A 21,541-nucleotide genomic window follows, 5' to 3' on the forward strand; every position below is an offset into this window, starting at 1 on the left:
ATCTTGCTTGTTTTCCTCCCAAAGTTTCCAGTACCTTCCCTGACACTCGGCTAGCCCACAGTAAGTGTTTATCAAAACAAAGCAGGATGGGTGTTGGGGTGGAGGAATGGATGGAGGTGACAAGTGAGTGAGCTGCTGGATGGGTGGGTGAATGCGTGACGAGTGGGTGTGAGTGAGTGGATGGACGAATAGAGGATGGATGAAGAGATGGATGGATAGATAAAGAGATGGATGGATGGATGGGTGGGTAGATGGATAGATGGGTGGATGGATGGTTGGATGGATGGATGGGTGGGTAGATGGATGGATGGATGGATGGATGGATGGATGGATGGATGGATGGATGGATGGATGGATGGATGGATGGATGGATGGGTGGATGGGTGGTTGGATGGGATGGATGGGTGGATAGATGGGTGGATGGTTGGATGGATAAATGGACAGATGAATGGATGGATGGGTGGATAAGTAGCTAATTGAATAGATGAGTGGACAATTGTGTGGGTCATTAAGAGTGAGTGGTGATAATAAGACTTTCCTATGCCTGTAGGAGTATTTATGAGACCCAGTACCTTCTTAAAAACTCTTGCCATAAGTGAGAATAGTTGAGCACTGAGAATCCTGACTCCCCTTAGTGGAGTCCAGAAAACTGCATTTTCTCCAGTGTTCTGTAGGACAAGAAACCAAGTATGTGGGTTCTACTGGTCCAAGAGACATCCCCCCACACACTCCCCTTCCACATACTCCAATGCAGAGAGCAGCCACACAGGGAAACGGGCTGTGCGTCTCCCCCTCCACAGGCTTGGGGGCATCGAGAGAAGCTTCAGAGACCCCCAGGTGCTGTCCACCAGGGTTCCCCATGGAAGGAGCCGCCTGGAAGAGGCTGGAGGCCAGCAGGCAGCTTCCTCACTTGGCCACGTCTGTGGTTGTGGTTTGAGGCACCTTTCCAGGAGGTTTGGCCCCGAGTCTGACTCTGTAGCCCTCCCAAGATGTCTGTGATCTAGTCAATCTTCCTTTAATTAAGTCCCTTTTACATAACTCGAAAGAGTCGGCTTCTTCCGCTGACAATTAAGATCCAAGAAAAGAGCAGAAGAGCACAGGACAATGGAGGCAGGAGAGACGGGAGAGGGACAGACGGGGCAAGAGGGAAAGAAAGGGAGAAGGAAAGAAGCAGCAGGAGGAAGAAATAAGACAGAAAGGGAGAGAAACGAAGGGGGAAAGGAGAGCAGGGGAGAGAAAGAGAGGGAGGAGTAGGAGGGGGGCGAGACCGGGAGAGACACGCAGAATCAAAGGGGCAGAGAGGCAGATACTGACAAGTAGGGAAAGTCGTAAAGATAATAAGAAAGCAGCGCGCAGGCATCCACGGAAATCTTGCTGATTCACACTCGGGAGCTCTTTCTTCAGCTCAGATAAGACCCAGCAGGAACCCCGCACTCCAAGAATGCGGCCCCATTTGTAATCTTAACGTTTATCTGTAGGTTTGTGCCTGGGTTCTGCTTTCTGCCTTCCAGTGTACTATTTATTAAATTCATGAAAGTGTGCTGAGGTGAAACTTGAGCACACTCAGAGAGCAAGTCTTTGGTCTTCCCACCCAGACCAGCCTGGCCTGCAGGCTCAGACGGAAGCAGGGCTCCTGGGCTCTGGGCGAAGAATCCCAGCCCTCTGACTCGGTGGTTGTGGGTCTCGGCTTTGCTGAGTCACAGTGGCTGGGGTACTGGAAGCTCCGGAGACTGACCAGCAATGCTTAAGCCACGGGTGTTTCTCCTGCAGGATTTCTAACGTTCCTCGTGGACGCTTAACTATTGACTCAATACAGAAGAGCCTTCCTCATGTGGGAAGGGACCATCAAAGAAAAGAGAATTGGGAGTTTTGTTCAAAAATGTATAACCAAATATATATTTTTGTTTTCATGAAGTGTGTGCTTCGGAAAAGTTCACGGACCATCCAAAGTTTGCTGAGGGTGACTTTTTTCTAGTGGCTGATACTTGTACCCACTCATGGGTCAATGTCTTTCATTCTAAAAACCAAGACTTGATGATATTCGGTGGTTATTGAGGGCCTCCTATGGGGGCAGGCTCCTAAGGGGCGGCTGGGAAAATCGGAGACACTGGTGGAGGGAAGGTGCGATGGTGGTGGGACATTGAGTGCCTGCGACAAATCATTGGGAACGACTTTGTAAGCCACAGTGTTCATATAAAGTGTAAGGGATAAGTTGAAATTAGTTAATTAAATAATTAAAAATAAAACAACAACTGGGGCTGGAGTGGTAGCACAGCGGGTAGGGCGTTTGCCTTGCACACGGTTGACCCGGGTTCGATTCCCACCAACCCAACTCAATTCCCCTGAGCACCGCCAGGAGTGATTCCTGAGTGCAGAGCCAGGAGTGACCCCTGTGCACTGCTGGGTGTGACCCAAAAAGCAAAAATAATAATAATAAATAAATAAATAAAGCAACAAGGCTTGGACCAGACAAATAGTCCGGTGGACACGGGTCTTGCCTTGCATGCAGCCCATCCAGGTTTGAGCCGGGTACTGCAGCGGGTTCCCTGAGTACAGACGTAATCCTGGAGCACTGCCGGGGGTGGTACAAATGCACCCACCCCACCCCATTTTGTTTCTTTAAGAACAAGAACCAAGACTTTAGTGCGGGGATGCGGCCCGCTGGTGAGGCCCTGCATTCCATTCCCAGCATGGACCGTTCCCCCAAGCCTGCTCTCAGGCGGCCCACCTGAGACCCAAGCGAGGGGTCACTCTGAGCACCTCTAAGCACGACCCCCGCCCCTCCCCCCACCACCCACATCTCCAACTTTTTAAATCTTTTTTTTTTCCTTCTCCTTGGGTCACACTGGCATTGCGCAGGGGTCACTCCTGGCTCTGCACTCAGGAATTACTCCTGGCGGTGCTCGGGGGGGGCGGACCCCAGGGGATGCTGGGAATCAAACCCGGGTCAGCCGCGTACAAAGCAAATGCCCTCCCCGCTGTGCTGCCCGGTGCTCCAGCCCCTCACACCACCCACGTTGTGAAACCTAAACGAACGCCAGGCCTTCCAGTGGCCTCCAGGGCCACGTGTCTCCTTCTCTCCCCATCTCGCGGGATTGCAAGGGTCGATCTCACCTCAGAGCTCCATGGCTGGCCTTGCACAGGACGGCAGCAGGCACCCCGGCACCCTGGCGGACCCTCTGCGGCCTGCCTGCGGCCACTGGCACTGCCCAGCACTCGCCCACCCTTTGCAGAGTCCAGGCAGCCACGGGAGCAGACGGCCGATTCGGGGCGGCTGGGAACTCAGTGAGTAAATGCTGGCCGGCGGCTGCAGATCTAGGGCCAGCTGCTGGGGGCACCTCACAGACACTCGCAGACGTGGGGGGGGGGCTGCTTCCGTGGCACCAGGAGGCCCCACACCCCGTCCGTGAAGGGTGAAGGACAAAGCTGGCCTGCTGGAAGTCAGCCTGGTTTCAGACCTCCCTGGTGAAAAGGTGTGAAGGGAGAGTCCGAGTGTTTCATGTTTGCTGACTTCAGATTTTCCGGGGGGTGCCTGGGAGGGAGGCTGGGGTGGGCTGGAGGGCTCTTTGGAGCCGGCAGGCAGAAAAGACATAATTAAAACTATTCATTTTGTTTTGTAAAAAAAAAAAAAAAATCTGCTCTATCTTCCCAGCGGGCCTTGATCTCTTTGTTCCGCTGTATTTGGGGAGTTCTATTGAAATGTCTGTCACTCAGGAAGCACCACTTGGCAACCTCCTAGAAAGAAAGAAAGCCGAGCGGGGCGCAGGAGGAGTGGAAAGATGAAAGGGCGCGGATCTCGCGGGTCGCAAGCCACTGAGATTTCGTGCGAAACCGAGTCTTCCGTGCACGCAGAAACCTGGGAACTTGATCTGGGTGGCAATCAGATCACCTCCATAAGCAAGTCAGATCTTAGAGAATTGCTAACTTTGCCTGAAAATACATATATACTTGCTCTGCCTCCTTCTTGGCTAGCGGGTTAACACGAAGAGGGTGCCATTCTGGAAGGCGGATTTGTACTGAAAGGGACAAAAATCAAGTCAGAAGGGCCTTTCCTGAGAGAAGGGGCAAGTATGCGTTTGGTAAATGCATTGGTCTAGTGGAGGAATACTTGGTGCGCTTTGATTTTGTGCTCAGCTCATTGATAGAAACCTTCCATTTGATTTTCTTATGCCTTTTTGTGCTTCTAAATAACCTCTTTCTGCTGCTCAAGGTCTCCCGTTGACATCAAAGGGAATGCCTTAAACACAAGAGGGGACACCAGCAGGAGAAAGAAGAGAAGGAGGCTAGAACTGCCAAGACCGCATTTGTTGGAGCTAATTTTTAAAGAATGCACGCACACTCTGAATGTATGTTTAATGTAAATACAGCATTGTCAAGGGGAAGTACTACAACCTTCCCAGCCTGGCTTCGTCCCTACAAGCTGCGTCTATTTTTTTTTTTTTCAGCTAAGTATCTTAAGAATGTAGGAAGTAATCTTCGCAAAGACGTATTGAAAATAATCGATTCTTTCCTTCTCTAAAACCGAATAAGTGAAAAAACAATTTTGGTTGAAATTAATGAATTGAGTCTCGGTGTTCATCATGAGAGTACGATCAGCTGCTTGTAAACTTGTTTGCAGAGAGGAAAGGAGAACGAGGTGGGGAGAATCTTTTCGTGATGAATTTCAGTCTCATTTTCCAAAATTTATCTGTGTTCACATGCTCACGCTGAAATATAAGTGCAAAATCCCGCTGAGAGAAATGGTAGCATAACTCACTGACAACTCTTTCAATTAAGATTATAATTACACACTCAAGTAAATCAGAGCTTGCCTTGAGTTTCTCTGTAGCCGTAGAAAGATGAATAGCATTACATTTTCTCAAAGAAAATAATTTTCTGTCGCAGAATCAACGTATTTAATAGCTAAGCAAATCAGAATTATTTCCTTTCCTAATGGCAGTAATGTGGCATGGCATAAAATGTTATGGATCTCTAGGTCCTAAAAAGGCACTTTCGCTTGAGAGAGAGAGAGAGAGAGAGAACATAAAGAATTTGAGTACAAATAGATCATTGCAATTTTTGTAAAACTTATATACTGTCAGGAATAACTAATTTCTTCTGTTTTAACTAATCAAAAATTATGTCATCAATTCATAAAAATCAGCAATTTTTTAAGTGACAGAGTTTCAAATGTGTTCACAGAAATTATCTTCCTGGCAATTGAGAATGAATTAGACATAGATACTTTCACTATGGTTCTAAAAATCAGTATCTCACATTATTTGATGACTTTCTCATGATACTGAAATCTTAAACATGAAAAATCTTTGAGCAGGAAAAATTGCATTTTACACATTTCTGTTGTGGGTGCCAAAATTTCATGGTACTTATATAAAAACACTTAAGTTTCCTTGTAAGCCGTTATGTACCTCAGAACCCGAGACTACTGGATTTTAAGACAACTTAGCCAGACAAAAAGGGAAAAGTATCAGAAGAATAATGGCATCATGTGTGCCTCGAATACAGTCTTAATTTATAAACCAAAAGGTTTTATTATAACATAATCAAGTTGCATAATCCCCACTTTGAAATGAAAACTGCCGTTCAGTATACATATTGCAAATCCGTGACATCAAAGGCTGTGATTTTTGAAGAAAATTATTCTCTAGAAAGGAAATACCCTATACTTGTCTAAAACTAAATTTTGAGGGAGGGTATCAAGACAGTGTTTCACTGTGGGTCTCGAATCTTTTCAAATGAACGGTGCCCTGAATATTAACAATATCTCTCAGATTCCCAAGATGTGTGCAATTACCTCTGAGAGAAGAGCTGGGATTGTAAGGTCTCAAGGGCTTAGATAATAACATAAAATAAATTGCAACGATTACCCGTGTGCTTTTCCAGGAGACGTATTATTTAAAACCTATCTAGGACCTCAAGAATGAAAGACAGAGGAATGTCCACTTTATGAAATTGCTCTTAAAGGGTGACCCCCAGTTGAAGACAAGGTTAATTATTGGTTTTTAACTGAAGTATCATTCTAGTTTAATATAAGTGCCCAGGTCTTAAATATTGAAGCAAGTCACATTTTTCAGGGACAATTGCCTTTGAATGAAGAATGACAGGGTTCTGTCTTTGCTGACCTTTACAACTCCTGCAGTGTAATCCATGGCAACTGGGTTACTACAGCAACGGAGGAACATGGACAAGAACAGGAGAAGACCGTGAAATCTGATGTCATACTCTCCTAAGATATAAATTGCAAATGATATTCCAAAGGAGATTTGTTAAGTGTGTGCTCGAAATTATAAATTACTTGGAAGTGAATATGGAGCTTTCACTGGGATTAAGAATGAGGAATCCTGGGTCCAAGCATTGAGCAAATATTTACCAACCGCGTCCATAGCAGGAGAGGCAAACAGAGATGAATAAGACGGAATTTCTGGCCATTATTTCTCACTCCTCCTGCACCCACATCAACCGGAAGCTCGGAGTTAGCTTCTCTGCTTTCCTTAGAGATTTTGTTGATGCAAGTATAGTCAGTATTTTGAAGTTTCCATTGACTTGATCAATAGAAAACCCATACATGAATCTCTCTGAACATCCCGACCTTTGCCTGACTTCCGAGGGCATTTATGGGCTAGTGGAGAGAGCCCACCTGCCTGGGGAAGACTAGTTAATCCACTGTGGAAAAAACGGCTTCTGTATTTTGTGTCTTGGGACCCCATGGCAGACAGTAAGGCTCCTAATTAACTTTTTTTTGGCATTTTGGAGCTTACTTGCAAGGGACTGTCCTCCATGTCCTTCCTATACTGTATCCTGAACACCCCTCTGCCCAAGAAAAGTTGGGGAGAATGCGGATTGGCCTTAGTTGGGCCATTCTCCCATTAGATTGTGAAAAACCCATTTTCTCAGGTTAGGCTGAGGCTCAGACAAGGAGCGTAGAGGTTCTGTGTTACGGCTCTGTATAAATAGGGTTGTTTTGTCTTTGACCTTGCACTAGGATAGAACAGGTGCTGCAGTACAGCGTCTGAAGTTAGTCTATTTCTATCACTGCAGCTACTTTAGCAAGCCTGGTTCCCATCAGGTTTTTTTTCTCTTTTTCAGTAGACATGAAGTGAATGAGAGCTGCCCAAAGGCTCCAGTTTCTCTCCAGCTCAAGCACCTCAGCCCACCTCAACTTTGTCATAACTCCGAAGGCAAAAGGTCGACGTCAGTCCCCAAACTCACAAGCTTAGGAAAAGATGCTTGGGAAAGAGGAGAGAGCCAAGTCTTCATCCTTGTTTGTAGATCGAATTCGGGTAGTTCGATTTCCCACTGTTCATTCCGTCTCCCACTGTAAGCTGGATCAGGGATGAGCCCCCATCCAGACGGGTCCAGGGGGGACAAGCAAGCTGTCCAGTAGCCGTGAGCAGCCATTTATTTCATCTCCCGTGACGTGTATAGGGCAAGCCCAAGCCCCGTGCCACCCATGGGAAGAATAGACTGGAAAGTGGATTTGCACATTCCTAAAAAAGGGGGATGCAGAAAACAATCGAGTTATCTGAGAGCAGGAATCCTTTTTCTCGTCATCGTAAAAGCAGTCACTAAGGAACTGGAGCGATAGCACAGCGGGTAGGGCATTTGCCTTGCACACGGCCAACCCGGGTTGGAATCCCAGCATCCCATATGGTCCCCTGAGCACCGCCAGGAGTAATTCCTGAGTGAAGATCCAGGAGTAACCCCTGAGCATCGCCAGGTGTGACCCAAGAAAAAAAAGAAAAAAAAAAGCAGTCACCGAGTGCCTATGGGTCCCGTGCTTGAAGAAAGAAAGCTCTGGAACAAAGCCCCCGCGTGTGGGGAACGTTACCTGCTGGGCGTGCTTAGGAGGCCTGGCTGGGGGGTGGGGGGAGCTGAGCCCAGCATCAGAGCCGAGGAGAGGGGCAGCTGCGCTTCCCCAGGGCGAGGTCTGAGTCGGGGAGGGTCTTGCACAGCTCAGAGGACAGAGCAGCCATGCCAGGCCATGCATGAAATGCAGGACCGGCTCCTGAAAGCCCGTGACGGGAAGGCGAGAGCCTCTGGAACTGCAGCTGCCCTACGCAGCAGCTGGGTCTCCATGGCCCTTGAGAAGAAGAATGAAACCAACCCAGGAGCCTTTTCCAACACCGTCACCAAGGGGTGTGGACAGGCCCACACTCACACACTCAGCCCAGGGACAGTCCTACCCGGCTGTTACCAGCTGATGTTTTTTGTCTTTTGGGGGCCACACCCAGCTATGCTCAGGGGTTACTTTTGGCTCTGCACTCAGGAATGACTCCTAACAGTGCTCGGGGGACCATATGAGATGCCAGGGATTGAACCCGGGTCGGCCGTGTGCAAGACGCCCTACCCGCTGTGTTAGTACCCACTGTGTTAGTACCCGCTGTGTTAGTACCCACTGTGTTAGTGCTCCGGCCCCCAGCTGACTCTTGCTTAACAAACCACCCCACGAGGCTGCCCGTCAAAACAACTAACACTGGCCAGGCTGGCGGCCCCGGGACGCAGGAGACAGTGAGTGCCCCCAGCTCACTGGTAAAGAGGCCTTCTCGGAAGCGGGGTTCCTTCCCCTGGGTGAGTAACCCAAGAGGCGGGTGACACAGCCCCGGACGTGGCTGCCCCTCTGGGAGCCCTGTTCTCAAAGGAGCACCTTCACCTGTGCCATCTTGTTCGAAGTGAGTCACTGGGGCCAGGCGCGGGCAGGGGCCGTGTTGGCACCAGGGTAACTGCCCAGGAACCTCTCAGGCGACCCCTGCAGACGAGGCCCAGCGCCCGCCCTGGCGGCTGGCCGAAGAATGTCATCCTGAAGAAGCAGAGGGGACAGTACCACGGGACCTCTCTGGACAGGGCTGATTCCAGGTGTGAAGAACGTGATTCGGCGTGAGGCTTGGTCCTGCCCTCAGCAGCCGCCTCCTTCCAGGACCCTCTGGTTTCCAGCCTCCAGCCTCTGGTTTCCCGGAGTTTATTTTTCAACTGTGGGCCTCCCGGGCACGCCAGAACACGGCCCCACACTTGAGATGCTCTTTAGACGGAAGCAGCACAAAGCAAAATGTCAGCCAGACCTGAGAGGGTGGTTCCGTGCCCTCAAGATCAGACCCAAACGGCGCCTGGTTTTTCCTTGATGAGAAACTGGCCTGCATAAATTGGACCTCAGGCTCGCTGCGCTAATCTCGGCACAAATGATCTCACCCTGACTTGAAACGCCGTCGTCTTGACTTTCTGCACTGGAAGACTTCCCGTGAGGGTCACGGCCAGGCACTGTGCGGCCAAGAGGGGTGTGGAGGCAGGTCTCTCCTCGAGAGAAAGATCAGACAGATGACACACGGAGAGAGAGCGTCCAAAATCCAATGCCAAGGCCTGAGGGCCCGGCTCGGACCCCGACTGAAATGAGGGAAGTTCCCCCCCCCAGGAAGACGTAGCCCCAGAGCAGCACGGCGCGTCCAATCCAGCGACGTTCCTGGCGGCTCGTTAGCCCCATCTGATTACACGGTTCAAAGATGAGACATGTCGGAATATGTCCCGTAATCATAGCTTTTATTTATATTTATTCCCAGGAATTCAAAGTACTTTGTGAAATTATTTCATGCCCAAGAGGGAGTGGGAGACGGTGCGAGGATCCTTATTTGGAGCGAGAAGCCGGCTTCTCCCGTGGCACTGGGCACGCCTTGCTCCCTGGCCCGGGGTGGGGGGTGCAGGAGCGCCCCCAGCGAGGGGGGAGGTAAGCCTCCCTCTGCAGCGTGGAAATAACAGCACCAGGGGGGGAGGTACAGGTGTAAGCTGTGGATTCTGGGTCCTCAGGAAACCGCCCGACACGAGAGGCCCAGCCTGGCAGTATGAGGGAGTGGAAGGGAGTTTAGGAAGAGGGAACAGTGTTTGCTAAAGCGGAGGAACAGGTCAGAGCCTGAGGCTTGTCGGGGCACTACTCAGCACAGACCGGGCCGGGCAGAGGCCAGCCCTTCCTGGAAGCAAATCCTTCTCACTCTTCCTGCCTCGGGGAGGCACACATCTTGCTGTCTCTGCCTTGCCTGTCCAACGCTTTAGCCGCTGGTCTTGTGAGACTCAGCCTCCGGGAGCCTCTCACTGAAGTCTCCATCGCTAGGCATCAGAAAACCCCCAGGAAGGGGCAGTCACAGACGGGGCCCGTGATGCCTGGCTATGATTTCCCAGGGTCAGGATTGGTTCCTGCTTGTTTTCCCCTTGGGATCTGGGGTGTCCCTGGCTGCGCCCCTGCTCCTTGCTGAGTCCTGTGACGTCTCTGCCGGGTGGACACCAACAGGACTAGCTGCCAGTGAGTGACCGCTCAGGGCCCCCCGCCCCCAAGAGTGACCAAAATTTCCAGTATCTGAGACAGGAAGGGGTTCTCAGGAAACACCCCCTGAGACCCAAAGACTTGTATTAAAAGTTTAGGACATTATCTAAGAGTGAAAAAAAAATTTTTAATTAAAAAATAAAAACTTGATGGGGCTGGAGCAATAGCACAGTGGGTAGGGCGTTTGCCTTGCACGCAGCCAACCCAGGTTCGATTCCCAGCATCCCATATGGTCCCCTGAGCACCACCAGGGGTAATTCCTGAGTGCAGAGCCAGGAGCAACCCCTGTGCATCGCCAGGTGTGACCCAAAAAGCAAAAAAAAAATTAAAATTAAAATTAAAAAAAATAAAAACTTGAGTCTACGAAGTAGAAGAATAATTTCTTAACCCAGGGTAGTTTTTTCCTAAAAAAATAAGTATAAGCTGGTCTCACCAAACCTCCCTTTGGTCGATTTCTCCTCTCAAAAACAACTTTTATTGTCGACTTCATGCAAAAAAAAAAAAAAAAAGCCCTGAGGGAAATAAATCAAATTTAGTTGTGTACCTTGCTGGGTTGTTTTTGTTTTTATTTTTCTAACTAAAAATTTCAGACCTACTGTTGAAAGAAAATCAAGTAGGAGTGAAAGAATCTAGACAAGGTCAAACATTTCTATAGACAAACTTACCCAGTCATGATGCAGGATGAAAAGTCCCGGGAATCATGATACAGGATGAAAAGTCCTGGGGATACCGCAGCAGCCGGCCCAGCCCCGAGCGCCCAGCTTCTCCGCTTCCCGCCCAAGCCAGGAAGAGACACCAGCAGACGAAGCTGCCAGGGACACAGGTCTACAGGCTCAAAAGTCAGGGGTGTCCTTGAGAGGGATTGGGCCAAACGTCAGCCCAGTTCTACAGCTCTCGGAGTTCCTGGAGTGACACTTGCAGATTCCGCAGTCTGAGCATAACTAGCCGGGGAAGTAGCGGAGACAGCCCCGAGCTCCGCCAGTGTAGACCACAGCGCAGAAGGCCCAGCCTGCAGCAGACAGCTCAGTCAATCCTCGGCAAACGCTTTATTAGGATTATTGTGAGGCATAACTTTCACGATTATTTTCTTTTACTGATGTAGCACTGTAGCACTGTCGTCCGGTTGCTCATCGATTTGCTCGAGCGGGCACCAGTAACGTCCCCATTGTGAGACTTGTTACTGTTTTTGGCATATCGAATACACCATGGGTAGCTTGCCAGGCTCTGCCGTGCAGGCGGGATACTCTCAGTAGCTTGCCGGGCTCTCCGAGAGGGACGGAGGAACCCAACCCGGGTCGGCCACGTGCAAGGCAGACACCCTACCCACTGTGCTATCACTGTCCTTTTTTACTGATGTAATTTTGATAATTCCACTTACTTGTTGTAACAGGTTGTCGGGGGCGGGACTGGGGACGATGGCAGCAGGAGGGTCGCACTGGTGGGGGATTCGTGCCAGAACACTGAATGCTCGAAACAGCTAGACCATGAGCAACTCTGGAACTCAGGAGGCAGGGGTGCTTGCTCCCAATAAGTCCAAAAATAAAACTAAAAATAAATAAAACGTCAACCAAAACAAGAAAAGTCAAAGGCCTTTAGTTGAGAAGCCGGTTGAGGGCTAGAGACAGGGCAGGGGGGAAGGTGCTTACCCTGCCCAGAAGCCGGGGTCAGTCCTCAGCCCCCGCATGGTCCCCAGAGCCCTGCCAGGAGTGATCTCACAGTGCAGCGCCAGGAGTCAGCCCTGAGTGGGTGCACGCACATGTGTGTGCACACAGAGACACACACATGCACATATGCATGCACACACGCACATGCACGCACACACATGCACACATGTGCACACGCACACACGTGCGCACGCATGCACACACGTGCAATGTTCACACACGTGTACACACAGCCAGTTGAAGGATTCCATTTTGGTTTTAAAATCATGTAATTCATGCACTAATCAGCTCTTAAAAATCGGTGGGAAGTGCCTCGAGTCCTGAGCAGTGGTTCTTCCTGACGGCATATTAGGAAAACTCACATTTGACACTAAAGATGCACTATTGCTTCAGCTTTATAGGATGGAGATGTTCTCTAGCCATCGGTGATTTCACATCTGTGGAAACACGCCTCTTTCCGCCACCTTCCCGGGGTTGGTCTGACGTCTCGGGGGAGAAGTTGGGGCCTCGGTGCGTTCTCTAGAGGGGCTTCAGGCCGAGAAGGCGGGTCTGGAGGGTCCTCACCGGGAGAGCCTGACCCCCAGGGGCAGGCCAGCAAGCCCCCCTGAGCTGGACCCCAGGCCCTGAGCTGCCACTGGAGGGGCCCAGAGGGGGCTGAGCCTTGACGGGCCCTGGGCTGGGGCCCTGGGCTGGAGATGTGGCCCAGGAGGGTTGGGTCGGGGGCGGGGGGGGGGGGTTGGGCGGGCAGCGCCTGGACCGGGAGGGGCAGGAGGGGCAGTGCCCGAGGGAGTACTGAGCAGCCCCCCTCCCTGCCCACTTCGTGCCCACCCCTGAGCCTCCTCTCAGGCGCAGCCCCAGCCCCCTCCCCCCGAGCATGCTGGGCAGTGCAGGCAGCTTTGGCAGCTTCCATGGCGTGGTGCCCGCCCCCCAGGCTCCGGCCCTGCCCCGCCAGAGCAGCTCCCACGTGGGAGGGGGCTGCCGCTCGCCTTCGGGCCTGTCCCGGGGACACTCTGCGGGAGGGTCCCGGGTCCTGCGCGACGCCCCTCTCGCCCCGTGTCCCTCCTGCGGCCTGTCCAGGCAACGTGGCCTCCCCCCTCAGTCCACACTGACCTTCCTCCTCGGGGCTTTGACTCCCTCCCCGGCCCTCAGCGCCGGCCCCTCTTGACACACACTCATGTACATGCGCGCACACACACACACACACACACTCACGCACACTCAGAGACACACTCACACACATGCTCACTCACACTCGCACACTCATACACACTCATAAATACAAAACACTCTCACACGCTCATGCGCTCACACACACTCACACTCACAAACACACTCTCACATATTCCCACACACTCATAAACACACATGCTCACACACACACTCTCGCCCTCACATTCACACTGTCACATTCCCATATACTCATAAACATACATGCTCATACGCTCTCACACACACACTCACATACATATTCACATATTTACACACACATACTCATAAACACACAAATATGCTCACACAGACTCACACGCTCACACACACTCACACACATACTCACAGACTCACACACATACTCATACACTCACACACTCATAAACACATGCACTCACACACCCACACATATACATACTCACTCTCACACACACACTCTCAGACACAGCACACACACTGACACACAGACACACTGACACACACTCACACATTGTCTCACACACACACACACACACACACACACACAGCCGCTTCATTCACCCGGGCTGACATCACTGCTCTGGCACGGGGGATTTCATGTGCTTGCTGGCCAAATGGTCACAGGTAGTTTTATGAGAATCAAGGAAAATATCAGCCCTTAACTCTGTCTCTAATTCCGACTCGGACCCCAGACGGGTAGCTGGATGTGAGTCGGGGCAGGCCAGAGGAATGAGCCATCTGCTGAGCCGTCCCTCGGCCTTTGGCGTGTGTGTGGGAGAGGCCAGCCAGCCCGGTCAGCCCCCGAAACCGACGCACCCTCACAGCCAGCGGGCAAGGACCCCCCTTCACTAACGGGCCTGGCGCCCGCTTGTGCCCACTGCTAGGGACGTCTAGGAGCAGGCGGCCTCAAGCCTGCTTCAGAGACGGGCCCCTGGGCAGCGGGCAAGGACCAGCAGCCAGGCAGACATCACGAGAGTGGCCCCCGGCTGGGGGGGTGTGGGACGGGCGTCCCCAGGGGGCTCTGCTTGCGGGGGCCGCCCTGGAGGGGCTCGGAAGGCCATAGGTGGTGCCAGGATCCGCCTCGGTGGGCAGCTTCGTCTCTGCGCCATCTCTCCGGCCCACTTGGGGCGGGGTGGGAGAGGGCAGGTACCTGAGAGACGTGTAGTGGGTCCTCGCCAGGTCTGGGCCAGAGGAGTCCCAGAGGAAGGGGGTCTCTGCGGGGCCTGTCCCGCCTGAGGGGGTCTGCCAGGCGCTGGGCTGGGGGTCAGGGGCGGGGGCCGGGGTCTAGGGCATTGGGTGGGCTTGTGGAGGCCAGGAGGCCTGCAGGGAGAGGAAGTGGGGGCCTTGGGGGGGCAGGGTGAACACACACACACACACACACACACACACACACACACACACAGAGTCTCCTTGGCCGTCTCAGTGTGGCCAAGGGAACGCGTTGAGAACGGAGACTCTGCAAAGGAGCGGACGGTTGTCTGCAGGCCTGGCGCAGGGCGGGGAAGCCCGCGGTGGTGTGCGGGGAGGAGAGGAAGACACGGGTGAGGAAAGTTCTAGAAGGTAAAGAGATGGGCCTTGGGGTCCACTCAAGGTGGCGCAGAGCGGGGTTCCGGCTCGTGGGAGGGACCCACCCTGCCCAGCTGGAGTGACTCTGGACACAGCCCTCGGGAGGGCTTGGGGAAGCCGCTGGCCCCGGCTGCAGGAATGCGGGAGCCTTCCGTGGGCTTAGGGAACAATGGGGAGCAGGAAGCCGGGCGGGGAGATGCCTCCCCCGCCTCCTGCAGCTAAGCCCACTTTAGCCGCCTTTGTCTCTCTCGGGGATGTGCCACAAACAAGCCGGGAACTGCTGGAGCAAGTCCTCCCAGCGCAGGCTGCGGGCGGGAGGGACCCAGGGGCCCTGCGTTCCTTCATTTCCCCACCTGTCCCCTACGCGGTCCTGTGGCCTCGGGCCCCCAGGCTCTGCTCTGCACCACAGCATCGTGCTACATTCCGCCTCTGATGGCTTGGTTGGGGGGGGGGTTGTTTTGGATCCACACCCAGTGGTGCTCAGGGACTACTCCCCGCTCAGTGCTCGGGGTCCCTCTGAGAGGTGCTCAAGGGATGCTGTGATACTGGAATCCCACGCTGACCTCTGCATGCAAAGCACGTGCTCGGACCCTGCTGCTCTCCCCAGGCCCTTTATGGTTCTGTGTAGATTTACTTTTTAGGGCTGGAGTAGGTTGGAATTTGTGTGTTTAAGCCTCTTGTTCCCCACAAGAAAACGATCTACTCTCTGGAGGCCAGAGAGATACGGCAGAGCGTGGGGCTGAGGCGTCGGCCTTGCGTGAGGCCACCCAGGTTTCGTTCCCGGCACCCTGAGCACTTCTAGGAGTGATTCCTGAGTGCAGAGGCGGGGGTGGCCCTGGAGCTTTGGCAGATGTGGTACAAAAACAAATGTTAGAAATGTCCTGTTCTAGGGGCTGGAGCAATAACACAGCAGGTGGGGCATTTGCCTTGCACGCGGCCGGCCGGGGTTCGATTCCCAGCATCCCATAGGGTCTCCCGAGCGCCGCCAGGGGTAATTCCTGAGTGCAGAGCCAGGAGTGACCCCTGTGCTCTAGACCCTCCTGTTAAGGTGTAGGGAGCAAACTGAAGTCAGGTGCCATCCGACACACATGTGCGTGCACACACACTCGCACACACACACACACACAAACACACGTGGCCAGCATGCTCTGCCCAGCCCACCGAGGCTGGCACCCGGGATGGCAGGAGAGGCGGCTCGCCTGCTTCCTCGGGGCGGCAGAGAGCCTTCGACTGCTCCGTCTGATGGATTTTGGAGGAGAGTCAGCACAAAGTGAAGCGGACAGGAAGGTTCTTGCCCAAACTGCCGACGGAAGCTTGGCGAGGCACATCGCACTCTCTGCCCCCCGCGGGGTGCGAGGATGCAGTGCGGTCCTCCCTGCCATGGCTGGGGGCAGCAGGGCTTCCGGAGGGGACCGGCCCCAGGTGGGGCAGGGTGGCTGGGACATGTTTGGGACCCTGGGATGCTGGGTCTCCCCCGAGAGTCCGCACGCTGTTGGTGTGGCCGAAGGCAGAGCCACGGCCATGCTTGGAGCTCCCTACTGCAGGCTAGGCTCACGAGAGAGAGGGAGAGACGGAGAGACGGAGAGAGACAGAAAAACAGACAGAGAGAGAGGAGAGACAGACACAGAGAGAGGGAGAGGCACTGAGGCAGGGAGAGGGAAAGAGCGACAGAGATAGAACCAGAGACAGATAGATGCAGACAGAGATAGAGATAAAGACAGAGAGTGAGACAGAGACTGAGAGAGAAACAGAAACAAAGAGAGAGACAGAGACAGAAAGAGAGAGATAGACATACAGAGAGACAGAGAAACAGAGAAGAGAGAGACAGAAAGAGAGACAGAAATAGAACCAGATACAGATACAGAGATAGACAAAGACAGAGAGACAGAGAGAAACAGACAGACATACAGAGAGACAGAGATAGAGAAAGACAGAGAGAGAGACAGAGACAGACAAAGAGAGATAGAGATAGGCATAAAGAGGCAGAGAAAGACAGACAGACAGAAGGACAGAAACAAAGAGAGATAGAGAGAGAGGGAGAGAGAGGAGAGGAGAGATGACTCCTGCTTGCTCTCCTCAACTGTTCAAAGAGATGCGAGTTTCACCCAGTGCCAGAGGGCTGCTGGAGAAATAATACAAGGCTATAAAATTCCTTCCAAGTGTAAAAACATCTCGTAGTGTGTAATTTCAAAGATCATTAGTATTTTTTTTAAGTTGCTTAGGAAGTAGTGGTCGACCAAAATTCCTGGACTTGGGATAATTAAAGATTAATGAAATCGTCTTGCCCGGGGCCTCGGGCACCAGGGCTAGACAAGCACCCAGCAAAGTGAAACCCAGATGCTGGTTTACTTTGGAAAATGAAGCTTGTTTTCCAAGGTGTAAGAGTTTGTTGCAACGGACCACAGGACTTCACTTTGCCGTGATGAAACAGCAAGCCACATCCTTCATCAGTTCAGCGATTTCTCTTTCATGCCGCATAGTTGTTAAAATGAAAGTCTGTACTGGCCCAGGAATGTTTAATTCTTCTCATGTGCGTATTGTTATTTTTATACTTTTGATTATTTTCTTAATCTACTTTCCAAGCTTACTTATTTTATCAGCTGAAAGGCTGGAAAATGTCCTTATGACTAAATACTTCACTGTTTATTATTTCACTTATTTTTTTAACCAAACCCTATGATAACATTTTAATTTGATAATGTTCCATTAGACACATTAATAGGAGATGGAAAATATAACAGTTTAGGAATGTTTTAGCTATTTGAGTAAAATGCATCTTCTACCCCCTCAAAAAAAAAAAGATAGTTAGCTTTCATTGAGCTTCAGCAAACTGGTGATGAATGACTTATATTAATCAAACATAGGTACATCTATGTATACATTTTGGGAAGCATAAACTAGCAATTTTACGGGCAATATTCCTGTACGGTATTAAGAAAATAAAGCTGTGTCTGCACCCAATACTTTTTTGCTACCATAGCGAATCATTAAACTTGTCTTCATTTCTCTTCTCCAGACGTATTTTATCTACAAATAATTTGCGTGCCATTTCAGATCTGGTTTTCTAAAACACAGTTAATAATCATTCTCCTAAGCATGTAAGATATAATTAATAAATGTTCTCGAGAGAAAGGGGATGAAATGTTAGAACTTCAGTTATTATCTTTTTGAAGCAAAGATTATAATAAAGAAGAAAGCGAAAATCAAAATAATTATTTGTGCGGGATATTTATCCATCTAAGGAAACCTGACGATGAAGCTAATCACAATAAGCCATCTCGGACCAGAACCCTGATACCTGGACGTCACTAAGACCAATAGTAGTTTATAGTGGGGCCTTTGCCAGTGGCAGTTGGGGACCACGGGGCACACGGGGATCAAAATAGGTCCCCAGACCCTGCCAAGCACGCACCCAACCCCTTGCAGCCATCGCCCCGGCCCTGCCGAAACTATTCCTAAGCTAAATTTGTTTTTCTTTCGACACGTTTTCCTTGTAGATGAAACTACTGTGGTACTCAAGTTTTAAAATTCATTTTTAGAGAATAGCCGTGGAAGCAATGAACATCTGTGTTGGTATCTGAAAGTAAATACTGAGCACAAAGCCAAAAAAACAATAAGATTAAGTAATATTTACATAATGAGTTTAAATTAACCACATGTACAAATGTCTTGAATTAAAGTGGCAAAATTTGAAACTAGATGTTCCGATACTTTCCGAAAGCTCAACGTGCCTTCATCCCAGAGGTTTTCTCTCTAAACAAGTGGACTCAAAATACTTAGGAAAGGAAACAAATCTTCACTCATTGTAAATCCGCCTAGATGGATTTTTAATTAGTCAAATCTCATTCTCGTGTGGTATTGGGAAACGGTTACCTTGCACTGCAGGGAGCGGGGGGAATGTGAGCAGAGTTTAAAGAAATATTATTGCTTAATACAATATCCAACTGTTGAAAAAGTTGGCTTTGGGGGTTGGCATTGCTTTTTCCTGCCACCTCGTTCAAAGTCTGGAGATACATCTCTCTGGAGAAGGCAAAGCCTTGACGACAGAGAGATGGGTGGGCTGGGAGGAAGGGAAATGGAGACAGAGGAAGGAACTCAGAGGGGCTGGGGGTACACAGCCACCAAAATCCACAACACTTGCCTGTTCCCAAACCAGTGCTCGTCCCGGAGGGAGCCCTATTACGCGCAGCCGCTGTGGCTGACCATGACTCACCCATCCAGTCATCACGGCGCACAGGGCTGCTGGTAAGGAATTCGGCTGTGCAGAACGGGCCCAGGGAAGGAATCTTTCCTCTTCCTCCCATTTTTCTGGTCGGCCTAAAACTGCTCTAAAAAGTAACTTCCAGCACAAGATCAGCGATCGTAAACTGGTTGTGTAGGCCGGAGCCTTCCCGAAGATCAAAACTTTCCTACTTCATGAAGGAATGAATGTGGACAGCTGAAAATTTGATTTTCCTCATGTTTTTCTCTCTTGCTCACTTCCCAGAAGTTCTGTTCCTTGCAGCCCAATATCTTGAAATCCTGAGTGTCCTGTATGTGGTGCTTCTTGCTGACTAAACTCCCCATCTTCTAGATGGGGGCCGGGGCACTTAGAGACCCCCCCAATTCACACTGAGTACCGTGTGTGAAGTACCGTACAAGTACTGCGGCATGTACTTCCTACCTTCATTCCCTCCCCCTGTCCCTCCACCATCCTCCGACCCACCCTCGTTGCCAGGAGAGAGCCAAGCGAGGAACAAACAGGACGAAAGCGTGCGGCCACAGGTCGGCCAACGCCAAGACCGTAAGTGCAGAATGAAGGAAGGGCGAGGAAACTCCTTCTCGTCCGCTTACATGCAGTCCTTAACTCCCCAGCTCTCCCGCTGCACTAGCCACGAGCAAACTTTGTTTTGTTTGGGGGCCACCTCCGGAAGTGCTCAGGCCTCACTGCTGGCTCCGTGCTCGGGCATCACTCCTGGTGATGCCCGAGGGACCACAGGGGCTGCCCGCAAGCAGACCTTGTTCACCTGCATGCAAGGCACCTGCCAACCCACCGTACTCTCTCTCCAGCCAGAGAAGAAAACTTTCAAATGAGTAGAAATGAGCCCTGCAGGCTGGAGCGATAGCACAGTGGGGAGGGCGTTTGCCTTGCAAGCAGCCAACCTGGGTTCAATCCCCAGCATCCCGTATGGTCCCCCGAGCACTGCCAGGAGCTATTCCTGAGTAGCCAGGAGTAACCCCTGAGCATCGCCGGGTAGGACCTTCCCCCCCAGATAAAAAGGAACACTGTAGCACTGTAGCACTGTCACCCTGTTGCTCATCGGTTTGCTCGAGCGGGCACCAGTAACGTCTCCATTGTGAGACTTATTGTTACTGTTTTTGGCATATCGAATACGCCACAGGGAGCTTGCCAGGCTCTGCCGTGCGGCCGGGATACTCTTGGTAGCTTGCCGGGCTCTCTGAGAGGGGTGTGTGTGTGTGTGTGTGTGTGTGTGTGTGTGTGTGTGTGTGTGTGTGTGTGTAGGTGACACCCAGCAATGCCCACGCTTACTCCTGGCTCTGCACTCAAGAATTGCACTCTTGGCAGTGCTCCAAGGACCAAATGGGATGCCAGGGGTTGAATTCGGGTCCGCCGCGTGCAAGGCAAATGCCCTCCCTGCTGTGCTATCACTCCAGTCCCCAAAATAGGAAAAAAATAAATATATATTATTTTTTTTTAAATGAAAGAAAGAAATGACCCCGTGACCCAGCACTCCCTCCCCCAGCCTGCCCCCCTTTTCCGGCCCCTGCCGGACTCCGCATCCCAGTCTCGCCCTCCTGCTCCCGGCACTGGGCTTCTGGACAAGCCCAGAAACGGCCAAGCCGCCGCTGGGCGTCGTCTCCCTGTCCTGGGCTCTCTGCAGAGCTGCTTCCCTCTGGGCTCCAGCAGACAGAACCTTCCTCCCGGCGCTTCCTGCGGGCCCGGCTGCTGACCTGGGCCCTTCCTGGGCCTGCCAGCTGGGCCTTGTGTCTCTCCGGCCCCACGGCCGCCTCTTCTGCTGATCCAGCACCGGGCACGCCCGGCGCCCTGCCCCGCCTCAGAGGAGCTCCTTCCCGGTTCCCAGCCAGCTGTCTCCTGGGGGGGGCAGGCTTAGGAGGGGCCGCGGCCTCCTAGCGGACACGGCAAACTCTCGCATCGCCTTGTCTGTGCCACAGCGGCCCAGCTCCCGGCCGCCCCGACCACGCTGATGAGCTTTCCTGCCAACAGGGACACAGACACAGTGAATGAGCGACAGCAGCCCTGGAGTCTCTCCGGAAGGGCTGGCCCCCAACACGCCCACCCCCACTAGGAGGGGGGCCGTCCTCACCTCTGCTCCACCGGCAGCGGCCAGACACTCAGGCAAGGGCGCAAGTCCCACTAGGACACGCTGTTGCTGCAGGATGGATCAGGCATTCATCCGGGGGCCGGGATGAGGGGACAGCGGGTCTAAGGCGTTTGCCTTGCACGCGGCCGACCCGAGTTCAAGTTCAACCCCCGGTGTCCCCTTTGGTCCTTGGAGCACTGCCAGGAGTAATTCTTGAGCGCAGAGCCAGGAGTAAGCCCTGAGCATTGCTGGGTGTGACCTACACACACACACATACACACACACACACACACACACCAGAGTCATTCATATTAAAATGGAAAGAGGGTCCAGAGAGCTACTACAGGGCCGAGCTGATGTCCTGGCAGGGAGCCAGGCTTCCGTGCCCCCGACCCCCAGCACCAAACTGGCCCTGAACCCCTGCCCGGAGTGAGCCCTGAGCACTGCTGGGAGCCTGTCCTCCCCAGAGTAGCATGCAATGGGGCGGTGCTGGGGAC

General features: G+C 52.1%; 1 pseudogene; it reads right to left on the reverse strand.

The window, feature by feature from the left end:
- Positions 1 to 6,971: 6,971 nt before the first annotated feature.
- LOC129400888 (small nucleolar RNA SNORA66) lies at positions 6,972 to 7,113 on the reverse strand (annotated as a pseudogene).
- Positions 7,114 to 21,541: the final 14,428 nt, after the last annotated feature.

The sequence above is a fragment of the Sorex araneus genome, chromosome 1 (genome assembly GCF_027595985.1).
Source record: "Sorex araneus isolate mSorAra2 chromosome 1, mSorAra2.pri, whole genome shotgun sequence".
In the NCBI taxonomy this organism is placed as follows: domain Eukaryota; kingdom Metazoa; phylum Chordata; class Mammalia; order Eulipotyphla; family Soricidae; genus Sorex; species Sorex araneus.